Here is an 11,185-nt window from a genome sequence, read left to right as displayed (position 1 = left end):
AGGTCAGGTTCTCATCTACTACAAGAGGATGGAGTTTCCAAGGCAATTGGAAATGATAGAAAGCATTACTCAAAAATGTCACTTCATGAGAACAAGAAATCCAAGGTTATTTCTGAACTATTGAATGAATTGACAAATTGTAGTATGTACCTTCAACCAAAGGAGATGCAACCACATCTGGGAAGTCTTCAAAATGCTTTCCTCTGCCCATCCCAGCATCACCTCTGTCTTTCTTCATTCAGTTTCATCCATGATCTGATCTTACTTTTCAAAAACTGAGCTATCATTGCAGTAAGGGTGTAACAATGTATGGTAAAAAGAAAAAAAAAGGTGTTCCAAGAAAGGACAAAAGTATACTGACTTGTATAACAGGACTCTAACTTGTAAATCAAGATGAGTGATTTTTTCACTGTACTCAGCAATAATGAGGCCTCACCTGGACTACTGTGTCCAGTTTTGAGCTCCATACCTTAAGAAAAATGTAGACAAGTTTTTAAAGAGTCCATTGAAAAGTAATAAAATTATTGGAAGCCTAGGAGGCTCCTAATAGGAAGGCTGAAATGCTTCTAATCAGAAAAGACTGAAAAGCTAAGGCTATTTAGGGATCAGGATCTGGATCAGGGAAAGCTGAGTGGGGATTTGCTGATGGTCTTCAAATGCCTAAGGGGTGATTATAGGACTTCCTCTGGGGCTGTAGGAGATGAGACTAGGTTTAATGGCTTCAAGTTGCAGGAGAGGAAATTTAGGTTGGAGATTAGGAAGATGTTTTTGACTATGAGCGTGGTTAAGCATTTGAACAAGCTACCTAGAAAAGTTGTGGAATCTCTATCCCTGGAAGTTTGCAAGAGGAGGTTGAACAGACATTTGGTTGGGATGGTTTAGTCAGGGATGATTCTGTCTTGAGCAGGGAGCTGGACTAGGTGACTTTGTGAGGCCCCAACCTATCATGTTATGATCACAATCCTATGATCCTATGAAGGCCAGGTAATGCTGTCTTTGACTGATATATTGCTGGGACTATAGCCTATGCCATCTGATCGGTTCAGCTCATGGCTGCACCTAAATTTCAGAAAAGAACAGAGACATTGTTGGGTCTTGGGAACTCTCTACTAGTGGTAGATATGCAATTGGCCATCACTACATTTTTAGTGTCTCTCCCCACTCTGGGAAGGAGCCAAATTATTTGAATGTATTAGCTTAAACTCTGCCTATTTCCTCCCTCACATAAGACATCAGCATGTCATGTTTCAGCAGTGTCAGGTGCTCTAGTAAGATCCAGGAAAATAAGAACTGATGACTAACCATTGATAGGAGTTCATCCATCAGTGTTCTTACACAGTTTCGGTTCTGTGTCCTGGACCTAATCCAAATTGTGCTAGGTCTACAATTATCGACTGATTTCTTTATGAGCCTTAGTTGGCTAGAACTGACCATGTGTTGAAGTAGGAGGGGAATATTCCTTCATTACATTCAAGAGTGGCACCAGCTTCTGTACTGGTTGAGGCTGTAATGCAACCTCAGAAATAGGCGTTGAGGAATCTGGGGAATTTTGTAATGTTTTATCATGCCTTTGTTTTCTATCACTGTCATTCAAACTTGCGTTTTGGGATTTTTGCATCTGTAGATATGTTGATATGTGTGTTGAAATCCCCCAGAATAAGTTAACCACATATCAAAAGTTCCTTTATGAATTTTGTAAGCTGTAGTGGCTTATAACTCAGTATAAAATTTTGTTTCCTGTTGAGATTATGAGATGTTTTGAAAGAGCTTTTCTTTTCCAGATGATCTAATTTACTGCTCCTACAGCTTATTTTTCTCTTATTTCGTTATTTTCATGTAATCTGAATCACCTGTTGCCTGGTGAGAATGAAGCCAAAGAATCCTTATATCAATGATGACAGATAAGAAGTCATGACAGTGTCCCACTGATCCATTAACCAGTATTATTTTTCAGCAAGAAAGTATTTTTTCTTCAGGGACCTTGGCACCCAGAGAACATAAGCAGAACAGGCTATTGCCTTTGATAGCTAAATAAACCACAACCACAAATCCCGAGAAGTAAAGGTTGAGGGCATTTCCAAGGCACACTCTGAGAAAGGATGTATGTAATTTATACAGGGGCATTTATTTATACAGTCTTGATTCTAACATTATTATCATATTCACAGAAGTCCTATAAAGTTACACTTTGAGGCATTTAATTATTATAAGTAAACATGGTAACCAGCAAATAAGTTTACCCCTACAACCACGCAATAGTAGGTAATGTGAAATTCATGTAAGTCTTTATTCGTAGCAAAGAATGTTGATACACTGCACATGTTGACAAAATGGTTTTATCCTGAAAATCTTTATGCAGATCGAATGCATTGCTCTTCTTACAGTAAAGTTTCAGGTAAAGTTTTGCTACTACAACACTCTTGGCAAAACTAGGGGAAATAAAATTTGTGGAAAGAGTGAACTAAAATAAAAGTTAATCCAGCTTTTTTCACCCTGACATAAGATCTATTTTTAAAATCAAAAGTAAAACAAATTGAATCGTGTACAACTAGACTTCCTGTCAACAGTGTTGGAGCTTCAGAACTTTATCATCTGTGGCACACTCTAGCTTGAATTTAAGCTAGTAAACTTTAGCTAACTTTGCTTTTTCTGTCGATATATGTCAGTCACTGTAAAGGGATCGAACACATCTTCCTCAGTGACGACATGACTACTTGCTAGACAGCAGAATGTTGGGAATCAAAATAACTTCTTTCTGTTCCTGGCCCTGGGAAAATGGCCAGATCAGTTTTATTCCAAACTGTGTGACCATCTAGAGTTATCAGCACTTATAAATAAATCAACTATTTTAAGCATATTTGATCTTAAGATTCTTCATCTAATAAAATTAATCCCCTATATTTATCCCATATACTACAATTAAAACTCCAGATACTACGGAGACCTTATGTTTGATAACTGATTTTCTCTCTTGTCTTTCCTATTAACATAAGAAAGTATTTTCTGTCAGGAAAAATCATTAGCCCAAATGATGGGATACAGCATTCACCTTCATAGCCCATTCTTGCGCTAGCCATTTTTTGTCCCTGGCATGGGATCATCTACTACAGTATATGAAATAATTTATCTACCTCTTCCTCTAATCTCACCACAGATCCCAGGTGGCACATTGCCTCCTTTTTGAAAAGCACTACCACAGTGTTTTCAGTGCAGAAGTGGTCTTCTTGAACTCATAAAGGGAGGAAGCAAGTTCCCATTTTAAGGATATTTGAATGACTAATGCCTACGACTTAGCACTGAACTTTCTAATGCAGTCTCAGAAGTCAGCAGTGCAAATGCTTATCTTAAATATTAGCTCACACGTACCTCATGAATTGTAGCCCAAGTTTAGCTTGATTTTTGACATTGTCCTTGTCTTGAAATAACTTTACAGGTTATACAGTGTTACCCACTCTGGCAGTTTTATTGAGAGTCTCACAACATGTGCTGTTTTTCTTACAGCTCCAGGTCCTGGAGTCATGTGAATTCATCAGGGAATAAAAGGTGAGGTGTCTTGTTTCTGTTTCAGATTTGTTTTTAATTAAGTGTCTAGCTTTAGAGCAGTGAAGAAAAAGCTTTAAAATATGAACCCTAAATATTTAAAACCAGAAGGAAATTTTAAAAAGAAAAAAACTCTGAAGTTGTACTATTTTGAAACTCTTATGGTTTTTAAATGCTCCTCCTGAATTCTGGAAGCTTGACTCTGGATTTTGGACTGCTTAGGCTTGACGGGAGAAAGGACAAATCATCTGGCCAAACTTAGATGATTTCTGACCTTGGGTGCTCTCCACCATATTTACAGTCCTAAAGAGTTTGGGACATTGGCATTGCTCTGGAATGGTAGGCCTCTAAGTTCTGGCCCTTCCTCCAATGGATTTTCCTGTATCTTGAGTTTAACAGCTGTTGAATAAAATGGCCTACAAGCAGCGGGATAGGTTTCTTCCCCTCCTTTCAGAACAGTATTTATCTTACTACACCACATTACCTGTGGTTTGCTCTTGTCATCATTCCATTTAACTTCTTTTCATGACTGCTCAGTGTATCAGCTTCAAGAGAAGGGCTAAAGGATCAATGTCTACCCCATGCCTGCTGGTTAGAGCACTTTTCTCAGAAGTGGGGCATACAGGCTTAATCCACAGCTGGTTGAAGGGGTGATGTGCAGATTCCCTTCCACTAGGCTAGTAAGCTAAAAGGTAGGAAGGCATCCTTCCTCCTCTTTCCTGTCAGAGTTACTAGGTATTGTTTTACCAGCAAAAGTCTTGTTGACTGAAACACAGTTGTATTCATAATTCTCTTCTGCCCAACAGCCTATGTTGTTGGCTACAAAGGACCAAATCACAGGATCATCATAAAATTCTAGTTTATTAGATGGATGCAAAAGTCAGATCATAAACCTTGGGGATGATCTCCTCCAACACACACACATTCATGCATATACACACACTCACAGTAGCTAGCTATGAACACCAAGCACCGATGTCAAGATATACCTATCCCCAAGTGCTAGAGTCCACTGTTGATGGCCACTTGAGGCTTCTTTCAGTGCAATGTTGCTTCAGAAGGGGGTTGCCAGCTGGTCCCTCTGGCTGGGCAGGCAGGGTGCTGGTCAGGTCAGAGGGAGTACCATTGGGGGTCATTCTTTGCTGCTTTTTATCCCTCTCTGGCAGACTTTGGTGACTCCCCAATTTTCATGCTTACCCAAGCCAGGGGTCATTGACCTTGTGGGATGTCCCCCTTGGTCCTGCTGGATGGCAGCTGTCAGCCCCAGGGGTCATGTCTGCAGGTACATGCAGTCTTGGGAGTCCATTGATGAAATTTGATTAATTCACTGCTGTGATTAGTTCAAACCAGGGCTTCTGTACCTTTAACAGTGAAGTTTCAGGGAGTTCCTGGCTCTGTATTGATCCTTTCCTCTCCTTAGTCTGTGGTTTTGTAGGTGTTAATTGCTGTTCCTTAGCTTGTTATCCTGTCTAGCTACTGTGTTACGCAATCAATCAAGATTCGTTCAAGGACCTGCTCCATACAAAGGAGTCGTGGTTTGATCCCCACCCTTGGTAACATTGTTACATGGTACAACTTTTTTTAAACCTAAAGTACATTTGTTACAAAGTTAAAAAGCATAGAATATAAAACATAAAAGGGGGAAATGCCATGTCATATACAACAAATAGGCCAAATATAATGGGGGGGAGGCGGGGACATACTGATGCAAAATACTATTTTATACCCATAAAAGCATCTACAAACTATATTTCTATTACAAGTACACCTTATATTCTATACAAATAATAATAACATAAAAGAAGAAGAGGGAGGAATGAAGAAAAGGTAGAAAAGAGAAATCATCCTCAAAAGGGGGGAAATACTGCAAAAGGGGCTTTTTGCCATATGAAGGGGCTTCCCATTGAAGGGGGGGCAGGCAAAAAAGGTTTCTTGCTACAATGTGGAAATAGTGCAATCTTCTGAGCATGCTTGAAAGGAAAGCAAAGGGCAAGCATGACTATGCAAGTAAAGTTTAGGATCTGAACTCTGAGCAAGTGTTCTTGTGTGGCTGCGTAAGTGGTACCTACACATGTAAAGGTGAAATAGTATTTGGCTCTTAGTTTTGAAGCCAAAACTTCACCTTCACTCATTCCAACTGTACAAAACCAATGGGAAAAACTGGCTCTGGTATAGTCATTTTTCTGTATCTTTTCTACATAGGTTCTTATGCTACACTCATAATATAGAAGTTGCTTCTGTAAGTTCAAAGGAGCTGTACCCTTTAAATCTTAAGGGTCTAAAGGTGAAGTGACATAACAGTCTGAAGGAGGATCTCCATAATAAGTTATGAGAAGATAAGATTTTTTAAGCTTTGCATACTTCATGCCAGCATCACTTCAGTCTTGCTTAGATTCTGTTTCTGCCAGCTTCTCTTCCTTTGGATACTGTTTCCAACAAGTAGGCTAGGGGTTTAGTTACATGTCCTGTAGCGATGCACTTCTGGGTACTTCAATCTTTGTTCCTTTATCAGTTCTCAGTTACTTCTTTGGTATTTCTATATGGAGGAAGAGTAGCCAAAAGTTACTTTATCATTCTGGTTTCAAAGGAAGGACATACAACATTTCAGAAAATTGCCATTCAAATTGCCTTTGAAGGCAGGACAGAAACAGCTGGTAAACAATAATATCAAGAGGTTATTATGGTCCTGCAGAATCAACTGCAGAAACTTCCTCAGCCTGACGAAGGGTTTTAAACCCAAAAGCTTGCTTAAATTTTTTTCTCCAACTATTTAAGTTGGCCTAATAAAAGATATCAGATTCACCCAAAGAACCTTGTCTGCTTATGTCCTTAGACCAACACGGCTACAACCTACACCCAAATAACAGCTAATGAATTTGGTCATATCAATCACTACTATTACTATTTTAAGATAAAGCTATCATATAACATGTGTGGATTATTTATTGTATGGTCTTCTCTTATCTCCTTTTATGCCTTGTGCTTTGTTTAATTGTGTTTGATGGTTTCCTTTACTTGCTACCAAGTCAGTTGTCACATCTGCAAAAGTTCACACTAGGGTCACTCAGAAACAGGCTCTGGGCCTTCTGCTTAGCAGCACTTCTGCAGATCAGCCTAGGCCCCCTGAAAATGGCCAAGGTTGGCAACTAGATCTCCTGAATACTGACAGTTATCTAGTAGAATTGATCAGTAATTTTGGCAGTCTTTAATGTAGTTCGCTAAGACAAGGGAAGTATTGATTGGTAGTTTGCAAGGTTTCTAGCATCAAGCAATGGTTTTTCTTTCACACAGGCTGGCTTATGACATGATTCCTCATGGCAGGGTAGATTCTTCTTAGCAAAGGAGGCTTTGAGCATCTCTGTTTATAGGAATACATTGATGTCCTATATTTTTTTCTCTTGATTTGGTCCACAGAATCATCATTTCTGAGGCTGATGCATAAGCCCAAAAGAATACCGCAAAGATTTCAGATAAAGGTGAATTTCCAGGCCTGGCAGTTAGAAAAAAACTCTTGTACCCTGAACAAATGTGATTAAAAGTCACTGAGCCATATTACACACCATTCCTCACAGTACCACTTTTTACAGAGTCACTTTTCAGAGTGGAATTATTTTTCAGGAATGATGGGGTTGCCTAGTTACATTTCTGACTGAGTGGATCTGTGTTTATTACAGCACATCAGTCATTTCATGGCACTACAGTAAGTCTCATAGCACTAAGTGGGATTTTTTCATTTTGTGTGTCATTTACAGCCCACAGCAGTAACATTACCTTTTTCAGTAATGGAACAATAAATACTGAAATGATCGGGGGTGGGGAGGCAGGGGGCTTTTAACTGTGAAACTGAAAGATTTCATCTGGAATTTTAATCAGAAATGCTGGATATGGAGTTTTATGCATTAGATAACAGGACTAAAGCCATCTTCTTTTGCAACATCTATATCCATTAGTTCAGTTATATTTTGGTGGGATTGTTGCTATGCTAAGAATGAGAGTAGCTGCCTTTTCTACTCCCTATTCCCTATTTCTATTTGCTGACCCCCTCAGGTATACCCATAGTCCTAATACTGTTTTTCCTTTCTCAAATCTTGTTTCATCTGTTTATCGATGACTTTCTTTTCGTTTGTTTCTAGTGGTTTCATTTTAGGGTAAGCACCCAACACTGGTTGTTAAGGTGCCTTTAATTAGCCACTCCTTATTTTCTTGTTTTATTTGCATCTGACCTTTCTCCTGTAATTATGCTTCACAGCTCCTACCAACTTCACTGAAATAGGTCTAAGCATGTTTCCAAATAATCTCTACCCTTGTCCTTTGCTGTCACTTCTGTAATGTGCTGCCTCTGCTTAGCTTTAACTAAACCATCACTACTGTGGTGTTAAAACAGATAGGTCTTAATAGACTGCTGGTCTAGAAGTCAGCAACCAGACCACTGACAGAGCTGCCTCAGCAGTTTAGACAGTGCAGATTCTGATGATTTTAAATCCATCTCTTCCAATATTCTTGCCATTGATGTTAGACGGTGTTCTTGATCTTGACATAGTAAGACAATGATCAGTGTTAATACCTGGATGGGAGAGGGGTGATATGAAATATGAATAATGCCAAGGCCCTCTAAGAACATAAATGTGAGTGGTTCATTGAAGAGGTCCTTTATGACTATGGTAATATGGGTATACTACAGAGGTAAAGTGCTCCTAGCTTGCACATACTACCCTGGCAAAGCTATGTTGTGAACCACAATACTTAACACATAATACACTCCCCACTCACAAAAGAACATAGCTGTGCTTATATAGCTTTGGCTCCACTAGTTATATCAGTCCAGGGTCATACTTCTTCACATCCTGAAGTAATATAGCTGTGCCAGAAGAACTCATAGTCTCAGAAAAGAAATACTGCATTCGAGAAATTCCCCTGAGAATTGCCCACCTGTACAAATTTGCCAGGAAGTTAGAATTTCTGAGCTAGTCTCTGAAGTGAGGTTGTTATGCATTGTTTGTCTCCAGAAAGTCATCCATCAGATTCATTACTTTGTCTCTTCTTGGAAATTTTTGCTGTAGAAACAGTCTACAATTTTGTCACACCATGTACAGAGGGAAAAAGTGATTTAAAGCAAATTCAAGGTGGTGGTGAAGGTGTCTGTGTCAATGTCACAGTAGGTGGAATAGAAGTCATGTAGCAAATTAATTATATATCAGGCACTGTTCATACCAGTGAAATAATAGTTCAATGCTGAAATGGCAGTGTGAGCAAAGACCTGTTTGTGTAATGGAAACTGAGACGTTAGGTATGAGTAGCTCTATTAAAAATTGCTGTCCTTTGTCCTAATTGCCCTCTGTGCAGCTTGTAGATAGATTGTATCTTCAGTGATGTTTGTAACATCATTAAAGTCATGTAAAGCAGAAAGTGGAAGCATTGGGTCTAGTGACAGGCCAAACAGGCTCTTTGATTTGGGATTTCCCAAAAATTTGAAAAAAGCCTAAACATACGTGAATGATGTGTTCATTTCTTCTCATTTTCAGTTCTGTAAATTTTTCAGAGGGTTTTTTTTTAGGCTATTTCTGGTGAGTAATTAACAGAGCCAAAATAACGTGGTCTTTGATCTATAAGGTACTCTAGTGAACTAGTATCTGGGATATTATGAATAAGGTGGACCTGCAAGTTATCATAATGCCTATCCTCAGAAAAAGACTCTACATTCCGGATCATGAGTGGATGGCAGCTCCTAAGTTTAGCGGAGAGAAGGGAGTTTAGCTAGAACCACTGCTTAGAGCTTCTTATTGACAAGCTTTAGACAGCTCCTTGCTCAGGGTCAGAGGTTTCAGAATTGCCTTAAAGAGGGTTCTGACCATACCGGGAGCCAAGATGCCCAACTGTTTCTTTGAATCACCCTTCTGGGCCTGAGGTCTAAGGTTTTGCACTGTTGAAGTTAGAAATGCCTATAGTGCTTCTCTAGGTCTTGCCTTATGTCATTTTTATTAATGTGCCTAATTGGCTATGCAAACAATAATGTGCTTTGCCAGCACTTATCTCTGATGTTCTACAGGAAATAATCAATCATCTCTTTAGAAACATAATAACATACAAAGAAAATAAGCAAGTAGGGCTAAAGTTAAAGCTTTGATCTTCCTGATCTCTGAGCAGCTCCTGTCAGTTTTATACCACTATCATTCCTTGTCAATGCCTTGTCAGTCATCTCTGTGAAGCAGCCCACCAAGAACATAAAGGAACAAGAATCATCAGCAGGATAAGAATGATAGGTCACAGCTACCAAGGATATCAAACGCTATATTCACCCCCTTGTTCAAAGATGCACAGTTTTCATTTTATGTCAGGGGCAGGCATTATTTGGGCCGGGAAACCACACAAGGCATTTTGATGAGTTGTCATGTCAGTGCCCCCACCCCCTGCCACAATTCACCAAAACTCCCTATGTGGTATTAGGCTGTGGGGCAGGTGGGGAGCAGCGTTTGGGAGCAAGTTGGGCAGGCGAGGCTGGGATCGAGGGGTGAATTCAAATGGCAAACCTTGCCCAGTGGGAGGTGGCGGGGGGGGTAGAGGAAGTGAGGCGGGCGTGTGCATGCATGAGGAGGGGAAGCAAGGCTTCCTGGGTGCTAGGTCCTGGGAGTCGACTGAGGTTGAGATGAGGGACGAGGGCACAGGGGGCACGTACAGCAGAGCTCGCCTGGGCAGTGTGGTCCATGGCTGCCCCCAGGACATACTGGAGCTGAAGCTGGATAGCTCCTGCCCCAGTGCACAGGGCTCTGGGTCCAGCTCCCATCCGCCTTCCACCCATTTGGCTGTGGCACAGCAGAAGGAGGAGCCACCTTGGAGGTGAGGGGAGCTGAGCAGTGCCTGGGTGGCTGCAGCCGCACTGGGAGCAGCCCCAACTGCAAGCCAGACATGTTGGCTCGCGCTTGGCCAGTGGGCATGGACTGGAGCACAGTGCAGGCTTCCCCAGGTGGGGCTCGGCATCATGAAGAGTGTCGTGGGGGCAGGCATGGGCTAGATCCAATCAATTGGCAGGTGACCCCATGGGCCTGATACAAACAGTTGGTGGGCTGGATCGAATTCATGGCTGTATTTTGCCCACCCCTGTTTTAAGTGGAATTCATGTGGCATTTTGGAGAGGATGAAGAGACGGAATGATATTTCAACGAGTAAATAGACAGTTTGCAGTTTAAGCAGTAAAGACTGTATAGAATATTGGTAGGAGCAAAGTCTGAAAATTGTCATCACTGAAAAGTAATGGGATTCATAGAAGTGCTGATATGATGCATTTCTTTATTTCTTGCCTACCATCATCTGATATGGGTTGGCTAACAAATTATATCTTTATTTTATCGAAGTAGTCAGTGTGTCTCTACACAACATGCTTTACTGTGCAGTAAACTAATTTAATTAGTCTACTGTGCAGTTAATTTGCTACCTGTTGTAGTTAGTGCACATGTAGATGCCAACCTGGAGCAAATTTGCGAGGGATCGTGCCAGGGCCGGCAGGCTTGAAGCTTCTACAGCCCTAGGGGTAGGGTGACCTCATAATGCTGTGGGGTGAAGCTGCAGTCCAGGACCAGTTTGCTCAAAGCAGATGCTCCAATGCCCACATTTATGAGGGCCTGGCAGTCTGCATGTGGGAGTGCAGGCA

Source organism: Crocodylus siamensis, chromosome 3, assembly GCF_052110815.1.
Source record: "Crocodylus siamensis isolate JL-2025a chromosome 3, ASM5211081v1, whole genome shotgun sequence".
Taxonomy (NCBI): Eukaryota; Metazoa; Chordata; order Crocodylia; family Crocodylidae; genus Crocodylus; species Crocodylus siamensis.
The sequence above is the reverse complement of the archived record's forward strand: the minus strand, read 5'-3'. Positions refer to the sequence as shown.